Below are 25,420 nucleotides of genomic sequence, written 5' to 3'. Positions count from 1 at the left end.
AAAGCGAAATATCTCTACAATTAAAACCATAAAACATTAATGAAAGAAATTGAAAAAGACACAAATTCATTTAGATATCCTATGTTTATGGATTGGAAGTATTAATATTGCTTAAATGTCCACATTACTCAAAGTAATAATCAGATCAGTGCAATCTCTGTCAAAATACCAATGATATTCTTCTCAGAAATAGAAAAACAATCTTAAAATTCATGTGGAAATGCAAAAGATCCTGATTTACTAAAGACATTTTTAGCAGAAAGGACAAAGCTACAAGCATCACACTACCTGACTTCAAAATATATTACAAAGCTATAGCTCAGGAGGCTGAGGCAGGAGAGTTGCCTGAACCCAGGAGGTGGAGGTCGCGGTGAGCTGAGATTGCGCCATTGCACTCCAGCGTGGGTAACAAGAGTAAAACTCTGTCTCAAAAAAAAAAAAAGAATTAAACAAACAAACAAACAAACAAGAAAACAGTCCCAAAACAGCATGGTACTTATAGAAAGACAGACCAGTGGAACAAAAGAGAAAGCCCAGAAAGAAATCCATGCAATTTCAGCCAACTGCTTTTTGCCAAGGGTGGCAAGAATGCACATTGGGAAAAAGCAGTCTCAATAAATGGTGGTGGAAAAACTAGGTAGTCACATGAAGAAGAATGAAACTAGACACTTATCTTTCACTATAAACAAAAATGAACTCTAAATAAATTAAGAAATTTACAAGGCTCAAAACTGTGAAATTATTAGGAGAAAATATAGGGAAAATGCTTCATGAAATTGGAGTAGACAAGGATTTTTTTAATATGACCTCAAAATCATAGGCAACAAAACCAAAAGTAGACAAGTGGGATTATATGAAACTAAGAAACTTCTGTACAGCTAAGGAAACAATCAACAGAGTGAAGAGTCAACTTATGGAGTGTTAGTTGTAAATTATGCATCTGACAATGAATTATTATTCAGAATATATAAGAAACTCAACAATTCAATAGCAAAAATAAATAAATAATAGGATTAAAAATAGGCAAAAGATATGCATAGACATTTCTCAAAAGAAGACACACAAATGGCCAACAGACCCATGAGAAAATCTTGAACATCGTTAATCATCAAAAGAATGAATATCATTAGAAAGACAAAAAAAAAAACAAATACTGGTGAGGATGCAGACAAAAGGGAATTCTTGTACACTCTTGGTAGAAATGTAAACTAGTACAGCCATTATGGAAAGCAGTATAAAGGTTTCTCAAAAAAATAAAATTAGAGCTACCATTTGATCCAGTAATCCTATTACTGGGTATATATACAAAGGAAATGAAATCAATATGTTGAAGAGATATCTTCATTTCTATGTTTATTGCAGCACTATTCATAATAGCCAAGATAGGGAATCAACCTACATTCCTGTCTATAGATAAATGTATCAATCTATGTGAAATCTAAAAAAGTTGATTTCATAGAAGTAGAGAGTAGAATAGTGATTACCAGAGGCTATGGATGGGAGATGGGAGAAGGGAACCAGGATGGTTAGCCAATAGGTACAACATTGTGGTTAGGCAGAAATAATAAGTTCTGGTCATATATTACATAGTAGGGTGACTTTAGCAAGTAACAGTGTGTATTTTAAGAGAGCTAAAAGAGAAGTTTTTGAATGCTGTCACCACAAAGAAAGGAAAAATGTTTAAAGTAATGGATTTAATACTTTACACCAACTCAGTTATTATACAATATATACATGCAATGAAACAGTAACTTGTACTGTCTAAATATGTACAATTATTATGTATCAATTATAAATTCTAGAATTAATTAATTGAAAAAGAAATAAAAAGAACAACCCCATTTTACAATAGGTACAAAATAAAATAAAATAAAATAAAATACTTAGGGATAAATTTATCTCAGTTGGTAAAAGACCTGCACACTGAAAACCATAAAATATTGATAAAAGAAACTATAGAAGACACAAATAAATGAAAATATTTTCCATATTAATGATTGGAAATATTAATATTGTTAAAATATTTATACTCGCCAAAGCAATCTACAGATTCCCTGCAATCCATATCAAAATTCCAATGTTAAAATTTTTCATAGAAATAGAAGAAACAATTCTAAAATTCATATGGAACTACAAAAATTCTCAAATAGCCAAGACAATTGTGAAGAAAAAGAACAAAGTTGGAGTTATTACACCACCTGATTTCAAACTATTATTCAAAGTTATAGTAATCAAAACATCATGGTACTGGCCTAAAATACACTTACAGACAACCAAAATAGCCCAGAAATGAACATACTCATGTATAGTTGATTGATTTTTGACAAAGGTGCCAAGAATATCCAATGGGAAAAGAATAGTCACTTCAATAAATGGTATTGGGAAAACTGGATAGCCCCTTTGTTTTTACAGCCTGGAGACAGAGCAATAGTCTGTCTCAAAAAAAAAAAAAAAAAAAAAAGGATATTTTCACTAGATATTAGATTGTAGTTTGGAAGTTCTTCTCTTTCAACACTTGAAAAACTATTGAGCCACTTCCTTCCGCCTTCTGTGATATCTGATGAAAAATCCATTGTTGTTCGTACCTTCTTGTATGGAATGAGTATGAGTTCCTTGTTACTGCTTCCCACATAGCCTTCAGTGACACTATGTTGTGGGGAGGCCTTGTTTCTGCTGGGTAGTAGTGAAGGTTCTGACTCTCTATTAGGCCTCTTATAACACACCCCTAACAGAGAGGACAAGGGGTACCTTACCACGGCCAGGGGCTCAGGAGAATGGAAACTCAGCATTCTTACAAGGTTTGCACAGACACTTCAGGCCAGGGGTTGCTCATTACTACATAGGTGGGACACAGTCCTGGCTTCCTACATGGAATTCTCTGATCTCACCCCAGTGGGATGTTGAGATATTTCATTACAGACTCTTATATGTGAAAGCATAGGCTTTCCACTCAGCCTTTGCTAGCATGGGTGCTATGGCAGATAATACTATATGTAGGATCAAGAAAAGCTGTGGCAGCTCTGTCTTCAGTGAACATCTTAATTCTTTATTCTGGTAATGGAATTTTTTTGTTTGTTTGTTTGAGACAGAATCTTGCTCTGTCACCCAGGCTAGAGTGCAGTGACATGATCTTGACTCACTGTATCCTCCGCCTCCCAGGTTCAAGTGATTCTTGTGCCTCAGTCTCCTGAGTAGCTGGGACCACAGGTGTGCACCACCATGCCCAGCTAATTTTTGCATTTTTCGTAGAGATAGGGTTTCACCATGTTGGCCAGGCTGGTCTCAAACTCCTAACCTCAGGCGATCCACCTGCCTCAGCCTCCCAAAGTGCTGGGGTTACAGGTGTGAACCAATGCTCCCAGCCTAAAAAAATTTTTCTTTTGAGACAAGGTCTTGTGCTGTCTTCCAGGCTGGAGTGCAGTGGTGCCATATGGGCTCACTGCAGCCTCCACCTCCCGACTTCAAGCAATCCTCCCCACTCAACCTCCAGAATAGCTGAGGCTGCAGGCTGCACCAACATATCTGGCTAATTTTTGTATTTTTTATAGAGATGGGGTTTTACCATGTTGGCCAGGCTGGTCTCAAACTCTTGACCTCAAGTGATCCACCCACCTCAGCGTCCCACAGTGCTGGGATTACAGGTGTGAGGCACCGCACCCAGCTGGTGATGGAAAATCTAATAAGGAATACACAGTATAAGATTCAGGCTACCAGTTTGACTCTATAAATTGCTAATGTGTGATACTGAGCAGAAGTTCACTTTTTCCAAGCCTCAGCTTTCTTATTTGCAAGAATGATGGCTATAGTAACTATCTTACAGGAGTGTTTCCTAGCTCACAAAATGGACTCAATAAATGACACCTGCTATCATCATGCTAACTGTCATCACTGTTACTGTTACATTAACTAGAAATATCCAGCACCATTTTTTGAATGAATGTAAGTCACAGATAAACTAGATTCTGGCTCCCTATGTTAGGACACTAGAATAGTTAGTAGCTGTTTCTAAGGATCCACAACTGCTACTTAAGCCAGGAGGCAGAAACAGGCCCCAGAGCTGTGGGTAACCTGCAGAAAACTACTTCTCATTAAAACCACTGTGTTTTCCCTCGGGGTCTGGACTCACTTCAGGAATAGCTAAGCAGGTTGTAGCTTCTTAAGGTCAAGGCAGACAGTCAAAAAGCTCTTCTAGCCATTTGGCTCTTACTCAGCTGTGTCCCAGCTGGGCCAGATGGGCATGTGACAGGGCAATGGTCCATTTCAACAACTCATTGAAGCTCCAGCAGGCTTTTCCTACGCCATATGTTGCTAGAGCCAAGCACCAACCTGGCAAGATAGTGAGGACATTTTGCAGGGAAATGGGGACAAGGGTGAAGTCTCAGGGAGGTAATAATTCGCATAAGCCCTAAGTGGTTGAATCTGGAGGGAACTCAGTCATTTGACTTATACTTGGTGAGTACCATTTTAGGTTGGCTCCCCCCAGAAGCCAACTCTGAGTCAAAGATCTGGTTGAGAGTGTTTTTCTTATGAGAGTGATCCCAGGAAATGTTGGTAGGAAATAGGGAAGTCAGGAAGGAACAGAAGGCCCCCAGTGAATAATGAATTCTTAAGCAGTTTAGTTCAGGGGGCCACTGGAGCTTAAGCCTCCTGCAGAGCATGTAACTCTAGGCTGAGGCCTTATCTCACTTTAGGGTGAAGAGAGCTGCTGTAGTATTTACCCACCAACCCTGACAGTCCTTGGTTGAGGCTGCTTTCAGGACTGTTAATTCCCTGGGGCTTGTGACTCTTTGCCTGCAAGGCCTGCTCTGCCCAACACTTCAGATGCTGATGTTTGGCAGCCAGGCAGGCATGCATGTGCGTGGTGAGTAGTGAGGCTGTGTGCAGGGCATTTACTTTAAAATATCACATACTCAGCACTGTGCCAAATGCAAGAGATACAGTGGTAGTCAAGACAGACATAGTTCTTGCTCTTATAGATTTTATTATTTAATGGGAAAGATCAAAAAGTAAATAGGCAGTTACAAGGCAGGGTGATAAAAGCTACAATGATGGAAGTATAGAATGCTCGGGAACACATATAGGAGGGGTCCCTGTCCCAAGACTGAGAGGGGGGCAGAAGAGACTCCCTGGAGGCAGTGCTATATTTGTGATTTAAGTCGCCACTGTCTTTCCTTTGAGTTTCCACAGTTCTGTTCCCTTTGTACAAAATACTCTATTCTCCATCTTCATCTGGGTGTCTCATACACATTCTTCAAGGCTTATGTTATATGTCACTTCTTCAGAGACATTTTTCTGAATCTTCCCAATGGGTTTTACTTCCAAGCTGTATGTTTCCATGGTAATTAGTATTCATATTACGATTAAACAGGAGCAGTATCTGCCTTTTTAATTGTTGTATCCCTAGTACTTGCCCTGTTTCTGAGTCATTTGTTGAAAGAAGGAATAAATGATCTGTCTACAGAAAAAGCTACACTCTGTGTTGAGGCTGGGGCACAAGGAAGTGTGTATTGTAGTTACTGACAGGCTCTGCCTTTTAAGAACTGATTCTTGCTAGGTGTGGTGGCTCACGCTTGTATTCCCAGCACTTTGGGAGGCTGACGTGGGCAGATCACCTGAGGTCAGAAGTTCATGACCAGCCTGACCAACATGGTGAAACCCTGTCTCTACTAAAAATACAAAATTAGCCGGGCGTGATGGCGCATGCCTGTAATCTCAGCTACTTGGGAGGCTGAGACAGGAGAATCTCTTGAATCTGGGAGGTGGAGGTTGCAGGGAGCCAAGATCGCGCCATTGCACTCCAACCTGGGCAACAAGAACAAAACTCCATCTCAGGAAAAAATAAATAAATAAAATAACTGATCCTCTATGGCTGAATGTGCAGGTTTGAATTCAGGAATGATATGGGCATTTCTAAGTTCCCTGAAGCAAATAGTAATACTCTGCCAAAAAGTGGAAAAGAAATAAAGGTTATTTTTAGTATCCACCTCCTACCTTCCTACAAGTTCAAGTCCATATTTCCTGCATTGCCACTACATGCCAGGATTGTCTTTTGATGACTCAGAAGAAAATTCTATGCAGCTTCCTTTCTAGTGAATAAGACTGTAAGCTCCAGAATACCTAAGAGATAAAACATTCCAAAGATGACAGGAGTAAGACCAGACCAGGAAAAATGTCAGGACTCACAAGCAAGAAACATGGTGGCAGGCACACAGGAGAGAAAGATTTCCCCTTCTTGATTTTCTAGAGGTAGCAGGAATAATCTGTCACTGCTGGATGTGCCAGAACTTCCCTAAGGGTTTAAACCCAGCAATATATATATATTCTTGACTTTCTAGAGGTAGCAGGAATAATCTGTCACTGCTGGATGTGCCAGAACTTCCCTAAGGTTTTAAACCCAGCAATATATATATATATGCGCCATGCTTCAATTTTGCTCTGAGGCAGAGTTCAAATTTCAACTCTCCAGTCATGATAAAAAATGAAAACACTCAATGAAAATTTCGGTGAGTGCTTGGGCAAGAATAACTGGAATCCTGGAATAAGGATAAACAGCCACTCAGTTATTTTTCAGGACCAAGGACAGTAGGATATGTGTACAGGAGTGCTCAGAAGCATATTCTTATGCAGATATTAATCAAGCTAGGCCTATCACAGATTCACAAACAAAATGCTCACAGGTCATCAGAGAGGGTAAAAAATTATTTCTAATTGGCAGAGGAGGAAGCCTCCATAGAGGACCATTTGGTCTTGGCCTTAAATAACTGGAAAAAATTTGATTTTAAGAGGAAGTCATTATGGAGTATAGCTTAGGCAAAATCAGGGTGTGAAAGTGTAGGGTATAATTAGATAATTAGGGAATTCTAAGTCCTGTGGTGTGGGTGGGCTATAGTTTGCATGGAAGAAAGCGTAAGGAATAAAATTGAAAGAGCAAGGTAGATTTAGGGAAATGGACCAACCTGGGCATCACACTGAGAAGATGGGATTGCTATATTGTAGGCTCTAGGCAGCTCCTGAAGGTCCCTAAATAAGAGTATCATTTGCTCATAGAGAATTCTCATGGCTGTTTGGAAGACTGATTTCAATAAGGCCAGAAAAAGAGTTAAGAGTCTGCAAGAACAGTGACAAAGAGGACCCGGACTTCAGCAGTGGCAGGGGTAACTGGAGGAAACTCCCGTAAAAGGAGGAAACTGCTGATAAGTCACTATGGTGCTTAGGTGAGGACAGAGAGAAGCAAGTGAAAGGCAACTCTGCGGTTTCAAATCTGGGGCCCAGTGGATGGTTATTAACAGCAAGAAGCACAGGAGGGATTCATTCTTCCTCCCACTGTCTCCTCTCCCCACCACATGTCCCACCAGGCCTCACACTCTGGGACCTTTTCAGATCTCCAGATCCTCTCTCCCTCCAGGCCTGCCCTCCTTGGTCAATGCCAATCCCTCTGCCCCACTGTGTTTTGACAGACTGACTTTATAACTTTGGGGAGAATCACTTAACCTCTTTGACCTTCCATTTCCACCTTTTAAAATTAGAAGACTGAAACATGAGATTGCACCCAATTCTAAAGTTCTAGATTTTTTCCATTTACTTCTTCTACCAGTTTCAAATGTACTCAGTTGTTAAACGTTCAAAGTATCCCCATCTTTTCACCAGGTACTGGCATTTAAAAAAGGCATAGTGCCTCACCAAGAAACCCAGGAATAATGGCGAGATTTCACAGAGCAGCTGTGGAGGCAGATCTGAAGAAGGGGAAAACCTGGATGCAGAGGGGCCCTTCTGATTCTCAAATCCCTTTTCAGAGCTATGCTCTATTCTGACCCCTGGTGAAAACACTTGTGTCTATCAACAGCAGCGGTGGTATGAATGAGGGAACCCAACTGGGCTGCCTGCACAAGGCAGTAAGCCCTCCAGATAGACATTCTGTGTAAGATTGATTGAGCAAGCACAGCACCCATGGATATGGCCTTTCAGCTGTGCCTTACACATCCCTGACAACTTCATTTCAAGTACTCGACCTGAACCTACTGAATGAGTAACTGCGGATGGGGCCCAGCACTCCCTTTTTCAATAAACCCTGCAGGTGATCTTGATGCATGCTAACATTTGAGACCAATAAATTAAAAGACGGAGTAATAAAAGAAAAAATGCTACTCCTAAATAACGCATGAATATATTCGTCATTTTAAGCTAACAGCAGACTCAGTAATATAATGTGGTAAAATGTTTAGAATGGGTAGAATTTAATTTTTGTGAATAAACTAGATATTGCCACAAAACCTAGCAACATTTCTATAGACAAAGGAGGAAAGAAATTACCCAGAAACCGTAAATAAAAAATTCAGGTACTGTAATTAAGGCAAATATAAGTGCTAGGTTTTTATTTGCATCCTCTAAACGCATAGATTCCAAAACCTACTCTTTCTCTTTTTGAAAGCCATGCAAACTTTGATTTAAATGAAATATAAACTGAAACCCCAAAGGTAAAACAGATAATTGAGTTGTACTCTGGGGAAACAATGAGAGGTCAGATCTCTGCCTCCCACTCTCTCTCCCAAGGTCGCAGAGGGCTCCAGGCAAGGCCCATTACAGCAGAAAATAACTTTAATTCCCTCTTCACCTTACATACCCCATGCAAAGGCCACAGGGAAAGTCTATCCTATTCCTGGGACAGGCATTTTAATTAACATGAAAAGAAAATGTGTTTTTGTTGAGATTGTGTTTTTCCCTAAAAACTAAGAATGAAGAGAAGAGAGGCGAACCTCAATTCAGGTGTGCACAATGGAAACGCAGGTGCTTCAATCATCTTTGCAGCTGGGAGACTGAACCACTCACCCAGGAATGTGCTCTTAGTAAATATCCTTAATTGAGTCGGACAGTCTGGAAAGCCTATGAAATTGCCTGCCCAGGAAGTGGGAGGACTCAGTCTGTCTGCTGTGTTTGGGCAGATGCAACTAAATAAGTGGGCTCTATTGCTACAGGGCTTTTCCTGAAAAGAAAAGCCCACCTGTATTTGCACGCAGGTTTACAGCCTTCTAGAGAAACAGAAACCTGACTTGCCAGCTGTTCAGTCTTCTCAGAACTCTGTGAGTCGTCTCCTTTGGCAAACATCCAGTTTTACAGAAGTGTTCAGCCAGAAGGGGATTTAGGTAACTTCTAGACCAGTGGTTTTTAACTATTTTTGTTTTAGGAACTAAATCCTTCTTTCAAAATAAATTACCCAGAAATAGATTAAAATGACTTTATTCTACTTGCCCCTTCAGCCTTCTCTTTTTTCCTCCTTATCACTCACTGATCCTGAGGGATTCAGCAAAACTTAGTTTAAAAACCACCGATTCAGTGTTTAAAAAGACTGAAGCCCAAGAAGCAAAAGGCCTTTGCAAAGGTAACATGGCTAGAAAGTGTCAGAGCCTGGATTAAAAAGGCAGTCTCTGGTTTTGAGATCTTTCCTGTGCAATTCTTCAGGCCCATAAAATTGTTTATTTGGCTGTTCATTCATTGTTTGAGCAAGTGTTTATGCAACACATATTATGTCCAAACACTAGCTAGCTGCTGTGGACTCAGTGATAAGCAAAAGAAGATGAGGCTCCTGTCATCACAAATTCTACTGCAGAATAAAGATATTGATTAAATGGTCACACAAATAAATGTAAAATAAAGAGGATGATAACAAGGAAGGTGATAAGAATGATGTCTAGCTTATGATTCGTGGACAGTGACAGTGAATATGGCATTAGACCAGATCTGAATCCTCCCAAGTTTGCCAGCCTCGTCATTCTCAGCTCTGGATGCATATTACAATCCACTCGAGTTAAAAAACAAAATTCCAATACTCAAGGCCTACCCCCAGAGATTCGTATTTAGTTAGTTGGGATGAGGTCTGGGTCTTGGTTCTTTCCCAAGCTCCTCAGGTGATTCTAATATGGCACTAAGGTGGAAATCACTGCTGTTAGCAATCCCTCTCAGGAGACCTTATATGGCTTCTTCTCTATTTGATTGTATGACACCAGGAATAAATAGAAGCAAAATGATTCATCTCCCAGAAGGGAACAGATTCCTGAGAAATCCTGATAAATATGGCATAGAACATATTACTGACCACACTTGGTCAGAAGAATGGGTGGGCAGCAGTGCAATAGACCAGAAAGGGCCCCAAACTCACAGAGAAATTCTCAGCTGTGTTACTAAAATGTCCCCTTCCTGTGTGTCCTATGAAGGCATTGGGCCAGGCCAATTGTTTACATACCTCATGCAAAAGCCACAGGGAAAGCTTGAAACTTGAACTTACATCAGCATCACCTAGAAGCTTTTTTCAAATACAGATTGCTAGGACCCACCCTTAGCCTCTGTTGGACGAGGACTAAGATGGGACCTGAATAGCTGCATGCCAAAAAATAACTCCCAGGTGTGGCTGGTGCTGCTGATTTAGACACCAAGGCTATGATGATGGTGACTTTAACAGACAGAGGGAATCCAAGAGAAATCTATTCTTTGAGATAGAAATCCTATTTACATTTTGATATTTATTTATCACAAACCTTTGCATTACTTTTGATTCTTCTAAATATGGCATTAAGATACTGTTTATCTTAACTACTGAGCTTTTTGGCACCCCTTTACATTTTGGACCTAAGACGAGTGCCTCATTCACTTGATTCTAATCCCTGCTGTTGAGGGACCACACTCAACCACTGAATGAAATGATCCTCTAGGGGCTGTTCAGGTTCGAGCTTCTTTAAACAGAAAGGCAATAGGCATGGTGATAAAGAGAAAAAGCTCCACAGCCAAGCTCCTGGTTAATGTAATGAAATGCAGCATATTAAACAGAAGTCTTTAGAAAGACAAGAAAAACCTTTGGATCGATTCTTTTTATTTATTGAACATCAATGAAATAAATGGCCAGTACCTCACAAAGAGGCCAAGAATCTCTCCCATTTATGCTGAGGGACACAAATATTTGTGTGTGTGTATATATAGATATCTATATAGATATCTATATCAATATCTATCTATCTATCTATAGATAGATAGATATAGATATAGATATAGATATAGATATAGATTTGGTTCAAGATATTGGACCTGGAGATAGTTTAAGCATTTTTTATACTCAGTATAACCATTTTAACACAGACATGTTGTATTTAACGAGGTATGAATGCACTTTGTAAAGTTAAAAAATCTTCATCAAGAGCAGTGTGATGTGTGCATTTTCATAAACACACACTTTATAAGGGCATTCATTGATCTGTCAGAAGGAGATTCCAATTTTTGTAGCTGATATGAAAGGGCTATAAATGTGGTGCATAAAAAGCACACACACACAAACTCAAACCCAGCAAAACCCAGCAATACATAAAAACAAATAACAGTTGTTATTGAGTACGTGAACTACTTAAAGTCAGCTAGGCTAGTGGTCCCCAACCTTTTTGGCACCAGGGGCTGGTTTTGTGGAAGACAATTTTTCCACGGACTGGTGTGGGATGGAAGGGGGAATGGTGTGGGGATGGTTCAGGTGCATTACATTTACTGTGCACCTTATTTCTATTTGTATTGTATTGTAATACATAATGAAATAATTATACAACTCACCATGATGTAGAATCAGTGGGAGCCTTCAGCTTGTATTCCTTCAACTAGATGGTCCCATCTGGGGTGTGATGGGAGACAGTGAAAGATTATCAGGCATTAGATTCTCATAAGGAGTGTCAACCTTGTTCACCCACAGGCACGGTTCACAATAGAGCTTATGCTTGTATGAGAATCTAATGCCACTTCGGATCTGACAAGAGGTGGAGCTCAGGCAGTAATGCAAGTGATGGGGAGCAGCTGTAAATACAGATAAAGCTTCACTTTGCTTGCCCACTGCTCACCTACTGCCTTTCTGCTGTGTGGCCCCATTCCTAACAGGCCACGGATTGGGAGTAGTCCATGGCCTTGGAGTTTGGGACCCTGATCTAGACTCCTTTATGTTTCTCACACTTACTCCACATCCAGCTGGTCCACACATCTGGCCACTCCCAACCTACTCTACAGCTGCCACCCTGGACGGAGCTGCCTCATGGCCAGACTCCCTGCCATTGCTCTTGTCCCTGCTCAGACATTCTGCACACAGAAGCCAGGGTTATCCTTCAGGAACATGAGATAGGCTTTGGCACTCCTCTACTCAAAGACCTCCAGTGGCTGCCCATGTCACTGACAGAAAAAGCCAAAGCCCTTGCCACGCTCTTCTGTCACCTTTCTGGATGCCTTTCCTACTACTGCCCCTTCCCCAGCCCACTCCAACCACTTGGCCTCCTTTCTGTGTTTTATATGTGACAGGCACACCAATGGCCTCGCATTTTGTTCTTCTTTGTGCCTGAAATGTTCTTATCCCTAATTTTCACATAGTTTATTTTCTCATCTACTGCATGTCTTTTCTTATATGGCACCTTCTCAGCGGGACCTTTACTTACAGCCCTATTTAAAATTATAAATGCTATCCCATCCCTACCTAGGAGCTTTCCATTTTCTTCCATTGCTTTACTTTTGTCTGTAAAACTTATTACCCTTTAACATGTCATATGTATCACCAAATATGCCACAAATAAACTATATATATTGCTTTATATATACATTATATAACTTGCTCTCTCTGCACAAAATTATTAAAAGTATTATATAAAATTACCTTCAGGCTATGTATTTAAGGAATATGTAAAACAAAATGAATTTCATGTTTCATAAAGACTGGGTCCTATCCTCAAGATATTTCATTATGTATTTGCAAATAGTCCCAAATTTAAAAAAAATCCAAAATCCCAAACTCTTTTTGTTCCAAGAATTTTGGTTAAGGGATATTTAACCCATATATAGTAATTAATTTATTAATTGTCTGTCTTCCAACTAGAAGAACTCCATGAGGGCAGGGATTTTTGTTGTTGTTTTTGTTCACTGATGTTTCCTAGTACATAAAACAGTCACTGACATAGAGAAAGTGCTTAATAAATGTTTCTCAAACGAATGACTGAACCATCTCCAGACCCTCCTTTCCCCAGTTTTATAGACCATGTTGTATTAAATTTCTCAATTCATTGCCCTATTTTAAAATTCTCATTGAATTTTATTGACTCTAGAAGGACGTTCACTTTGCTTAGCTGGAATGATGTGAACCTCCTACATGAACCTCCTACTGCCATTTTAATGTTCTTTGCCATTATTCTTTTGCTTCATTCAAACTGATCTCCCTTGCTTTGCTTTGTGTGTGCTATACACTTTCCCACATCCATATCTATATTTGCCTATCTGAAGGTCCAAGTTTTACTCATATTTCAATGCCTAAATCAAATGCCATCTCCTTTGTGAATCCTTCTCTGATTCCTCTAGCAGGAAACCATCTGTCTCTGCCTTACTGTTGGCTGACTCTCATAACACATCACTGTATCGCAGAGAGCATAGCTAGGGTTAAGCATAAGTTTACATGCTTCCACAATATGACCTTGGGGATGTTTCTTAACTCTGAGTTTTTATTCTCTTAACATAAAATAGAAATGCTAATAGTTTACTTGCAGTATGATTATGAGATTATTTGACATAATGGAAATGCCTTACTTTCTCAATAAATGGTACCTATTATCAGTATCATGACCATCATCTCTTCCTTGAAATATGAGTATGTTATTTCCTGCTAAATTGTAAGTGTCTTAAAAACAGAACAAATGGCTAATTTGCCTCTATGCACACATATATACTCAGTAAATGGGTGTTAAGAGACTTTGAGAACCAAGGCCCCTAAGCTAAAACAAAGATACTTGCTAAAAAGTTAGCCCAGCACAGAGGCCAAGGCAGGTGTGTTGCTTGGTCCCAGGATTTGGAGACCAGCCTGGGAAACATGGCAAGATCCGTCTCCACATTTTTTTTTTAAGTTAGCTGGGTGGGCATGATGGTATGCATCTGTAGTCCCAGCTACTTAGCAAGTAAGAGAATCGTGTGAACCCAGGAGTTTGCAATTACACTAAGCTATGATTGTGCCACTGCACTCCTGCCTAGGTGACAGAGCAAGACTTTTTGTTTCAGAACAAAAGATGATGGGAGGTTTTGGGGGCACTCATCTTCCAACAAGTAACTTCATTCCTCTGTGACTTTATTTCTAAGATGTTGTTAGCAGAGATTTTGAAGCTTACTAACATTAGGTTTCCTTATTTTATATCCTTGTATATAAAAAAGACTTGTAGTTAAAAAATATCAACCTAAACTTTTCTAAAATAAGTCTGAGAAAACATAAAGGAAAGGAAGAAAATAAAAGGGTAAAAATAAATTCAAAAAGATATGGGCTTTGCCATTGAGGAGACAGTCACACATACAGATACATTGTAGAATCAATCTATGTAGTGAGGAAAATAGAAGGAAGCCTAGGGTGCTATGGGGAACACAAAGGCAGCATATTCAATCCTTTTGCATTGGGAAACGATTTCCTAGAGGAGATGGCAGCTGAGCTAAACTACCAAAGATCAGCGAAAACTAGTCAAAAGAAGGTAAGAGAATGGGCATTCTATCCAGGCAACAAACATGTCATAATCAAAGACAAGAGGACCTGAAATCTGAAATAGCATGATATATGCTGGATTTTATAAGCATTTAGGCACGATTACAGCTTCTATGCCAGAGCAAGAAGTGGAAAAATGCAAAGTTGGAGAGCTGTTGGCCAAGTTACGGAATATCCTAAATGCCATGCTCTAGAGCTCTATTCTGCAGGTAAGGGGGAAATGTGAAGGATTTTAAGTGGGAAAGAGCATGACCAGATTTAAGTTTTGGATAGATTACTCTGGCTGCGGGGTAGACAGTAGATCTGAGGAATACAAGAATAAAGGCAAACAAACAAAATTGCAGGTCACGGCTATTGAAAAACCCCAAGTTAAAGAAATGGAATGCTTAAGCCAGAGAAGTAGGCTAATAGAAGAGGTGATGGAGTCCAAAACCATGGGCAATAGAATTAGCAGGATTTGGTGACTGGTGTATGAACTGGCTTGGAGGAAGGAGGAACCTGGGTTTCTAACTGGATAGCTGTGCAGAAGGTGATGCTAATCATAGGACATCTTTGAAGATAAAGAGCAGAACACAGCCTGGACATGTGGGAGGGAGATGACAGTTCAGTTTCAGTCACACTGGAATGTCTGTACTTAGCATCTTAACCTTAGGGGAGGGAGAGATCCGAGCTGGATTAATGTTAGCATTAAAATACAGAGTGGTTAAAACCATAGGAATGTGTAAACTAACTCAAGGATGAAGTGTAAGAAGAGACCAGAATTCTGGTGAACACAGCGTTTAAAGCAGAGAAGGAGGAGCCCAGAGAGGAAGCATATTAGGAACACAAAGAAAAAGAGTAGAGGAAAATCAAATGAAAATGAATTTGTTGAAGCTAAGGGGGTAGAGAATTTCAGGAAAGAGGGATTGATCAATGGTATCGAATGCAGCTGCAATGTAAAGTAAGATACAAGAAAAAAAGTGTTTCTTAGCTTTGGAAAAAGGCATTTTAAATTAGGTTTACAGTGAGAAGGAAAACAAGACAGGGTTAAGCCTGCTTCTTGGAAAAGATGATGTCATATAAACAGATGACAGTGAAAGAGAAGGCTGCAACATTCCTGTTGCTTGTCTATCCTAACAAAGAGAAGAATCTTCAAGCTGGAAAGGTAAAGCCAATGTCTTTAAGAGACAATTAAAGCTCAAGTTAAGTTAGAAGATAATAAAGACACGACCATGTAGTTTTGCATGTAGAAAATCTTCCAGGTCTGGATGAATTATAGTCTAGTACACACACACACACACACACACACACGCACACGCACGCACATGCACACACACACACACTTCTCTCAGAAAGCTTTAAGAATCACAGATAGGAATGTCAAAAAAGCTACAAAGCTGGAAGCTAATAAAAAGAAAGGGGACCTCAGAAAGCTTGTTGAATATATGAAGTACTATTATATGGAACAGAAAGAGTAAATTTATTTTGTATGACTTCAAAAGGCAGAACCTAAATAAAAGTGTAGAAATTGCAGAAGCACAGATTTCAACTGGAAACTATTTCTATCATCCAATCATGACATAGCTACTCTGAAAGGCTGTGTTTTCCTGTCTTGGAAGTATTCAACATGAGGTTGATGGCCATCCATCAGGAGAGATAGTTGGACTCATTTGGAAGGGTCTATATCCAGTAATCATGCCTTTACCTCTCTTTAAAAGATACCTTTTATTTTTTTGGAAACAATACCTTTTCCTATTGAGCTTAGAAAATTAAATATATTTGTCATCACTGGATTCTATTATTTTTAAGGCCACTTCTAAATAGAAAATGTTATGTATCTAGATTCTAGAAAATATCATAAATGTTGATATAATGATGAGAAACCCAGCTTAGTTAACTGAATTATTTGAGACCTGGAGAGGACTAGAACAGCGTATGAGTTGGTGTTGTGTTAGTTTCATTTGTCATGGGACCCCTTGAGCAGAACAAGGATTGTGGATTGAATTAGGCAGTGCTCCATGCTGGCTTTGGACTACCAGGTTTATAAACAAATATTCAGTGATATCCTCCTGGTACCAGACCCAATGCTAGGTAAAACTACTGTGGAAAAAATGTGTCAAGACAGACACCAGACACACTCAGAACAGAGGATGATGGTGTTATTTTAAAAAAACAAACAAAAACAAACAAACAAAAAACCTCCCTCTTGGCCAGTTAAAATGAATTAGAATGATCAAAAGCATTAGCATTGAGCTGTAGCTTTGTATAGTTTAGCCTACAAATCAAATACTGCTCTCTGTTTATTACTGCAGGATCATAATTCACAAAGGAATGTTCAGAGAGGTCAGTATTTATGACTACCTGAAGTGCTTCATTTGTAAAAATTATAAATGGAAAATCTGGCACTTAGTTAGAAATGTAGATCTTCTGGTACATAAATTTGCCCCATTGATTTTCATGTATTTCTTAAACTGTGCACTGTTGATTTCAATATTGTTTTGGAACAGATTGATCATAAATATTTAAATAATTGCTGTTCAACAATCAAAGCTACTCAAAACAGTAGCTGTTTGAAGATACAAATGTAATTTGCTGAGGTCAAGAAAAGCAAGTTAAAATAGAAAAGAGTCAGAGTAAATTTTTCCTTGGAGCTGTTCTATCAACCAAAACAAAAGAAAGTTAAAAAGATTATCCTTGCAATTTGTTAGTACCAAAAATATGTTTGGAGTAGAATGTTTGTATAAAGTATCTACCACCAACATGGAAGTGGGAGAGAAGGAAGATCTTAGATTTGGCAACGACCTCAAAGGATGGAACTACAAAATCTAGTGAAGTGAGATTTAATGCTGGCCAAATAGTTTTACTTTGCTTTTTAAAAAAATCTATCCATTACTTTGAAAGAAGATATGTTAAAAGCACGGAGTGCTTTACATCCGGGTTCTACCACCAAAAATATTGCAGAGTGGCTCTTGTCTTAACAACTAGTCTAAGAAGTTTTCTCATATGTGACCCAAATACCTACTCTTTCCATTGTAGCATGTAAAGAGATGTTAAAGCCGTCACTTAAATATGATTTAAAATAGTTCCTAGAGAAGCCTTTCTCAGCCTCCCAGGTTAGGTCTGATTGTCCTGTGTGGCAGCTATGGGAATACACTGCTCAGATCTCCTTTCAAGGAAAGCATACTGAAAGGAATGACTGAGCACAGCATGGGCACTAGATCTGGCCATTCCTTATCAACAGAGGATTCCTCTAGAAGGCCGTCTTTTCTCTGGGGCTCCTCTTAATGACCTAGATGTTCTCAGAGCTGCATTGAACTTTTGATGCTCTTTCTATCCAATCTTGCTTCATTCACCATCTCCTTATAAAGATATTAAATTTGCATCCCTTTCTCTAGCTCTCATCACTCAGATTTTCTCTCTCTTTTTTTCTCCATAGTCATGTCCTCTAATAAATCCTGTAACACATTCAATTCCATCTTGGTATTTGATACTGGAGAATAAAAACCCCAGTGATGTACCCTCAGAGTTCCTTGTACCATTTATTTAAAGCACACATATTTTGTAATGCTATATGTATATGATGAATAAATAATTTTTTTCCTATCAGACCATTGACTCATTGGGGTAGGAAACAGGTTGACTTCACCCCTAGGTCTATAAAACTACCTAGAAAGTCATATGCAATTTATAAATATTTGTTGAGTGAGTATAAGAATTAAAAAATAGTGATAGTACTGTACTACCATAAAAGATTTGGTGGTTACATTACAAGGATGAAAAAAAGTGGCCGCAATATACTTTAGCAAGAAGAGACCAGGAGGAGTGGAGAAAGAAAACAAAAGCTGAAAATAAATCAACAGTACTTGAAAAGTTCCTTGACTATATCTTTCCGCTTATAGAGTTTTGATAGAGATTGAAAGAGAACGTATATTCAATACTGCAAGGATCTCAGAGCTGAGATTATAAGAATCTGGTATTAATATATTTGTTTTAACTTCTAATAAGAACAGTATTGATGAGTCCAGTCAACGTTAATTATATTCTTGAAGTTCAGGCATTTATATTCGTAACTGAAAAATGAAAACATTTTCCAAATTAAACCAAGCAAATTCCATGAATACTCAGGACTTAGGAAAGTATTTTAGTTGGAGAGCTGTATAACTAAAGTTTCCAGGTCTATTATGATATTCTATATGCTATATTGTCATTAATTCTTATAGTCACTGAAAAACTTGTGAGTTTCTTTGACACACAGAATTGGTAGCGTCTGTTAACAGAAGTGGAGTTGAAACGATACATTTCTGACGTTTGTTTGTGATCATGGTGGGGTAACTGGTACCAGATTAGCTCTTGCACTTTAAACAATTAGAAAACTGTACAAAGTGTAGGAAAGACATTCCTATTTTTGAATATCAAACAATGAACGACACAGAGTTGTAACCCCTAGAGAAGAAAAACAGACTTACAATTGCTCTCTCAGTTTGGAGGCATTTGATGATCCCCCTGGGGTAGGAAAGGGGCACCCAAGGAAAATATGATGGTCTTGCTTAGCTGAGGAGGCAGAGACAATTTCAGGCAGTTTAATGCAGCTATAACTTGGAGACAGTAAAGAGGAGACAGTGGAGAAGAAGTTTGAGAAATCTGCAGTAGACATCCAATAGAGTCTTTGGCTGAATATTAAGATGCATATGTGCAATGTGAGACTCCACAGGCTTGGCAAAGAGTGACTATCAGTGAGCCTAAAATACTGAGATGGTATAAATTAACCAACTATTAGAACCACCCCAAACTGAGAGAGTTTCCACCTGAGATGCTGAGGGGTGACCCTGGAAAGGCTATGCCTTAGCAGCAGGGCTAAAATAGCCACAGAAAGATAGCTATTCTAGATTCCTTCAAGCAAAGCTTGCAAACAGGCATGATTATTAATGAATAAATTAACTGCTATGAGAAAGAAAAAGCCCAGTATTTTTCAAAGGGAGACATCTAGCATCTCAACATCTAGATACTCAACAAAATGATATTGACAATATTCAGTATCAAATAAAAATTACTAGGTATGCAAAGAAGCTGACTATAATTAAGAAAAAAATCAATCCATAGAAACAAACTCTAAAAATGATAAGGATCATGGTATCATTAGTCAAGGACTTAAAAAAAATCTATTAAGAATATATTCTAGGACAGCAAAGAAAACATGAACATAGTGAGGGGAGAAATGAAATCTATGAATGAAGATGAGGTATAAAAATTTCAGGGCCGGGTGCGGTGGCTCATGCCTGTAATCCCAGCACTTTGGGAGGCCAAGGCAGGCGGATCATGAGGTCAAGAGATCGAGACCTTCTGGCCAACATGGTGAAACTCTCTTTCTACTAAAAATACAAAAATTAGCCGGGCATGGTGGTGCGCGCCTGTAGTCCCAGCCACTCGAGAGGCTGAGACAGGAGAATTGCTTGAATCCAGGAGGCAGAGGTTGCAATGAGCCCAGATTGTGCCACTGCACTCCAGCCTGGCACCTGGCGACAGAGGGAGACTGTCTCAAAAAAAAAAAAAAAAAAAAAAAACTATTCAAACTAAAACATAGAAAAGTGGCTAAAAGATAAATGAACAGACCATTAGTGATGTGTAGGAAAATATCAAGTCATGGAACATGCTGCAGTTAGAGTTCCAGAAAGAGAGGAAGTCGTGGGCAGAAAAAAGTTTACATAAATCATAGCTAAAATTTTCCAAATTTAATGAGAAAATAAAGCCATAGAACTAAGAAATTCAATAAAATTTCCTTAGGTTAAATACAAAGAAAATTTTTCTAAGGAACATCACAATAAAATCACTGAAAATCAGTTACAAAGATAAAAATCTTAAAAATAGGGAAAAAAGTCCATTACATACAGGATTACACATAAGAATTACCATCGCCTTATCATAAAGAGGGCAAACCATAAGATAATGGAAGAATATCTAGAGTGTTGAAGTAAAAAAAAAATCCAGTCTAGAGTATCAGAACCAGTGAAAATATTCTTATATCCCACAAAACAAAGGCAACATAAAGAACTTTTTAAAAAACAAAAAAGGCTGAGTGAATTCATTGTCATGCATAAGATTTTAGATGTGAATGCATATTTAAAGAGTGAGCAATAAAGGAATGGCAAAAATTAGAAATGGTAAAGATGTCAGTAAATATAAAAGACAATTTTCTCATTTTTAATTTTTTTAAAAAGCTAATTAAAGCAAAAAGAATAATAATGAATTGTGTTATGCCATATGTACATATATTATATTTATACACATATGTACACATATATCATGTGTAGAAATCATAACACAAAAATTAGAAAGGGAAAGACATACTGTTGTAAGGTTCTTACATTACTTCTAAGTGGAATAATACTTAGGCTGTGATAAGTATATTATAAATCCTAGAGCAACCACTAAAACCAAAAGCAAAACAAAGAGGTATAGCTGGGAAGGCAACAGAGGAGATAGTATGCTAAAAATAATTAATCTGAATGAAGTCAGAAGAAGAAGCAAGGAACAAAGAGCAGATGGACAAAAAGAGAAAATAGCAAGATGGTTAATTTAAAAATGGAATGAGCTCACCAATTAAAAAGCATAGTATGACAGATTGGATAAAAATACAAAGTCCAACTAAATACTACCTAAAAATATATACTTTAAATATAAAAACACAGGTAAAAAGTAAAAGGACAGAAAAAGACATATAATATAAACAATAACCATAAGAGGGATATCTTAGTATCACATAAAGCAGATGGCAGGCTAAGCTATATTGCCAGGGCCAAAATGTGACTGAGTTAAGGGATACACAGATAGCTGGTGAAACATTATTTCAGAGTGTGCCTGTGAAGGTGTTTCTAGAAGAGGTTAGCATTTTAATCAGTAGACTCAGTAAAGAAGATCACCCTCACCAATGTAGGCTGGCATCTTCCAATCCACTGATGGCCCAGATAGAAAAAAATAGTAGAGGAAGGACAAATGTGCTCTCTTTCCTGGAGTTGGGACATCCATCTTTTGCTCCCAGACATCAGAATGCTGGGTTCTTGGGTCTTCATCTCCAGGACTTACACCAATACCCCTCAGACCCCTCCAGTTCTCAGGCCCTCGACCTTAGACTCAGAGTTCCATCACTGGCTCCCATGGTTCTTGGCCTTTGGGTTTAGACTGAGTTATACTACTGGCTTTCTTTATTCTGCAAATTGCAGATAGCATATTATGAGACCTATCAGCCTCCATAATTGCATGCGCCAATTCTCATAATAAATCCCCTCTTCTCTCTCTCTCTCTCTCCCCCCCTTATCTATCTATCTATCTATCTATCTATCTATCTATCTATCTATGTGTCATCTATCTATCTCTCTATCTACCTACGTACCTGCCTACCTATCTCCTATTGGTTCTGTTTCTCTGGAGAACCCTAATACACTGATAAAAGGGTCAACATATCAGAAAGACATAAATATACTAAATGCCTATTTGCCCTATAAAACAGCTTCAAAAATGTAAATAAAACACTAACAGAAACAAAAGGAGAAATAGACAAATCTATAATAATAGTTGGTAATTTCAAAATTCCTCTATCAGTAATTGATAGAACAAGTAGAATGAAAATCAGTAATTATGAAGAAGATATAAACAACATTATTATCTGATTTCACTCAATTGACATTGAAAAACACAACACACAACACCTAGAAAATACATATTTTTTAAAAGTATATGTGGAATATTCACCAAGAGATCATATTCTGGGTGACAAAGTAAGGTTCAGTGAATTTAAAAGGACTAAAATCATACAGAGAACACTCTCTGGCCACAAAAGATTAAATTAGAAATTAATAACAAAAATAGAGCTGGAATGGCCTCCAACATTAGAAACACATTTCTAAATAACCCAATGGCTCAAAAATGTCAGAAGAGAAATTCAACAATATTTTAACTAAACAATGACACAAAACAACATGTCAAAATTTATTCATTGAAGATAATGCACCCTTAGAAGAAAATTCATAGCTATAAATGCTCATATTACAAAATATAAAAGTAATAAATCAATAATCTAAGCTTCTACCACCATAAGAATCTAGAAAAAGAAAAGCTAAGCAAACCAAAGTGAGGAAAAGGAAGGAAATAAAGATAAGAGCTAGAATAAAATGAAACCAATAATAGGACCTTTGAAAAAAACAATATAATTGATTAACCTCTAGTTGGACTAATGAAGGAAAAAGAGAGAGAGAAAAACAAAATATCAAAAATGAAATAAGGGATCTCATTATAGGTCTTACAGACTTTAAGAAGAAAATAAGTGGGTATTATTAACCATTTCATGCTAATGAATGTTCCAGTACAGAGGAAATAGACAATTTCTAAAAGATGCAATTTAACAAAACTGTTAAATAATCTGAAAATTCCCATATCTACTAAAGAAATTGCATTTTTAATAAATAAAAAATCATCCCCAAAATGTGGATACAAATGGTTGCCATGAAAAATTCCTTCAAATATTTAAGAAAAAAATACCCAATCTTAGGTAGACGCTCTCAAAAAATGGAGGAAGAAGAAACAGTCCCCAACATGTTACAGGAGGAAAGCATCACCCTAACGCTAAAGTCACACAAAGACATTGCAAAGAAACAAATATTCACTGACCACATGCCCCAACAGTTCTATTCCTAGTAGTTACTCAGCGGCAATCAAAGCATGTGTTCTCAAAAAGCTTTGCAAAACACTGTTTACAGTAGCCTTAATCATAATAGACAGAAACTGGAAACCACATAAATATCCATAATCAAGTAAAAGCTTAAACAAATTTTGGTATATGCACACAATAGAGTACTATGCAATGATAAAATGAAGGAACTGCTGACATGCAATAACATGGATGAATCATAAGAAGATTTTGCTGGAAGAAGTTCCACGAAAAGGAATGCATACAATACAAATTCATTTATATGAAGTTCTACAAGGATAAGCCAACATATAATGATCAAGTCAGCATAGTTATACAACATTGCAAATGTACTAAATACCACTGTGCTGTTCATCTGAAAATGGTTAATTTTATATTGTATGAATTTCACCTCAATTAAAAATTAGTGTGGATGCCCAGGGAGATTAGCTATAAATGGTCACAAAGTAATCCTTTTGGGAAAATTGAAATGTTCTGTAACTTCATTGTAATGATGATCAATGGGATTATACATGTGTTAAAACTCCTTGGATTTTACTCTTTAAAATGGGTGCATTTTATTGCATGTAAATTATGTCCCAACAAAGTTCATTTAAAAATACATTCTCTCAGCTTCAACTGTGAGTACTTAAGTGTCCCTTTTGGGCAATGAGACAGAAGAGTCAGTGGTTGGGGCCTCCAGGATACCTTTTAAACAAAAGGCAACTCTGCTGTTATGGACTTCTGGCTTTTGTCTGTACTTCATGCAGATGAGACCCTTGAAGCTGATTTTATCAATGGCTTCCCATGCTTTCTGACTGCTGGTTGGGTTTAGCCTATAGGAATTCCCAAGAGAAGATAAGAGGGAAGGTAGGAGATATTTACACACACATATTCTTGTCTGCAAGGTCTTCAGCTGGCTTTGCCTCTTAACAGAAGACCTTAGCTCCTCTAGAAGCAAAGGACTCAATAAGACTTCTCATTTTTAGGATTCAGTAACCTCTTCTCCCTTCTTGATCCTGCAGGACCAAGGCTAATAACAATTTAGTCCCTGGTTACTGCACTAGGCTTTTTAAATTGAAGACTAACATGTATACAGAAAGGGCACTGAATTCTTTTTTCGCCCGCATAACCACTACCTAGATCAAGAAATAGAACCAATACTCAAAAGCACCTTTGGATTCTTACCTCAGTCATTCCCCATTTTCCCTCAAAGCAACTACTAACCTGACTTCCAATATTTTGTTTTTGAAATGTATATAAATGAAGCAATACAGTATATTTTCATTCCTGTAAGCAATTCCTTGTATAAATATCTCATGATTTACTTGGTCATTCTATTTCTTATGGACATTGAGTTCTTTTCATTTAGGGTTATCATGAACAGTACTGCTATGAACATTCGTATACATGTCTTTGGGTGAATGTATCTCTGTGTTTCTCTTGGATATATACTTAGTAGAATAATTGGATTTACTGTACATGTAGATGCAGTTTTAGTGGATTTGTCTATTTTCCAAAGTGGTCGTAATAATTTGTACTCTCACTGGTAACAGATGAGATTTTTAGTATCACAATATCCTTAACAACCATTGGTAATTTTAGTCCTTTTAATTCCAGCCATTCTGATCAGTGTGTAGTGGTATTCCATTGTGGCTTTAATATGCATTTCCCTGATAATGAATTGACTACATTTTCAAGTAGTCTCTTTTTTGAAATGCCTGTCAAGTCTTTTGCCTATTGTTCTATTGAGCTGTCAGAATCTTTCTTATTTGTACTTTTTTTACAAACTGCTATTAATTCTGTTGGCCGTTACCTGCTTTGCTAGCCTACTTTCCTACACTGTGGCTTGCCTTTCCAGTCTCTTAACTCCTTTTTTTTTTAATAGGAAAATTTAACTTTAATGTAGTCTAATTTATCAATATTTCCTTTTATGATCATATCACTTTTTATGTCATTTTAAACATTTTAACCTACCTAAGGTTGTCAATATTTTATCTTATGTTATCTTCTGGAAAATTTAGTGTTTTATTTTACACATTTTAAACATTTCATATGAAATTGCTTTATGTGCCTGTGGTAAGGACCAAGATTATTTTTCCCAAAATAATTTCAAATTTTCTCCACACCATTTATTGAAAAGACCACATTTTCTCCATTGCCCTGCAGTGTCATCTTTTAAAAGACTGGAAATCCATATAAATATATGTTTCTGGACTTTAGTATATTCCATTTATTTATTTACT

General features: G+C 37.8%; 1 protein-coding gene and 1 long non-coding RNA gene across 12 annotated transcripts in view; one reads left to right on the top strand and one right to left on the bottom strand.

Annotated features, from left to right (window-relative positions):
- The window catches only part of PPP2R2B (protein phosphatase 2 regulatory subunit Bbeta), a 504,947-nt gene that overhangs the window by 419,109 nt on the left and 60,418 nt on the right, over nucleotides 1-25,420 (bottom strand). The gene's annotated exons all lie outside the window — the stretch shown is intronic.
- Nucleotides 6,194-6,480, top strand: LOC116531514. Its single transcript, XR_004260465.1, has 2 exons — nucleotides 6,194-6,246; nucleotides 6,338-6,480. It is a non-coding gene; the product is annotated as an uncharacterized LOC116531514 (long non-coding RNA).

The sequence above is a fragment of the Sapajus apella genome, unplaced genomic scaffold, assembly GCF_009761245.1.
Source record: "Sapajus apella isolate SASKATOON/1434 unplaced genomic scaffold, GSC_monkey_1.0 scaffold71, whole genome shotgun sequence".
In the NCBI taxonomy this organism is placed as follows: Eukaryota; Metazoa; Chordata; class Mammalia; order Primates; family Cebidae; genus Sapajus; species Sapajus apella.
Note: the sequence above shows the minus strand (reverse complement) of the source record. Positions and strands in the feature narration are given on the sequence as shown.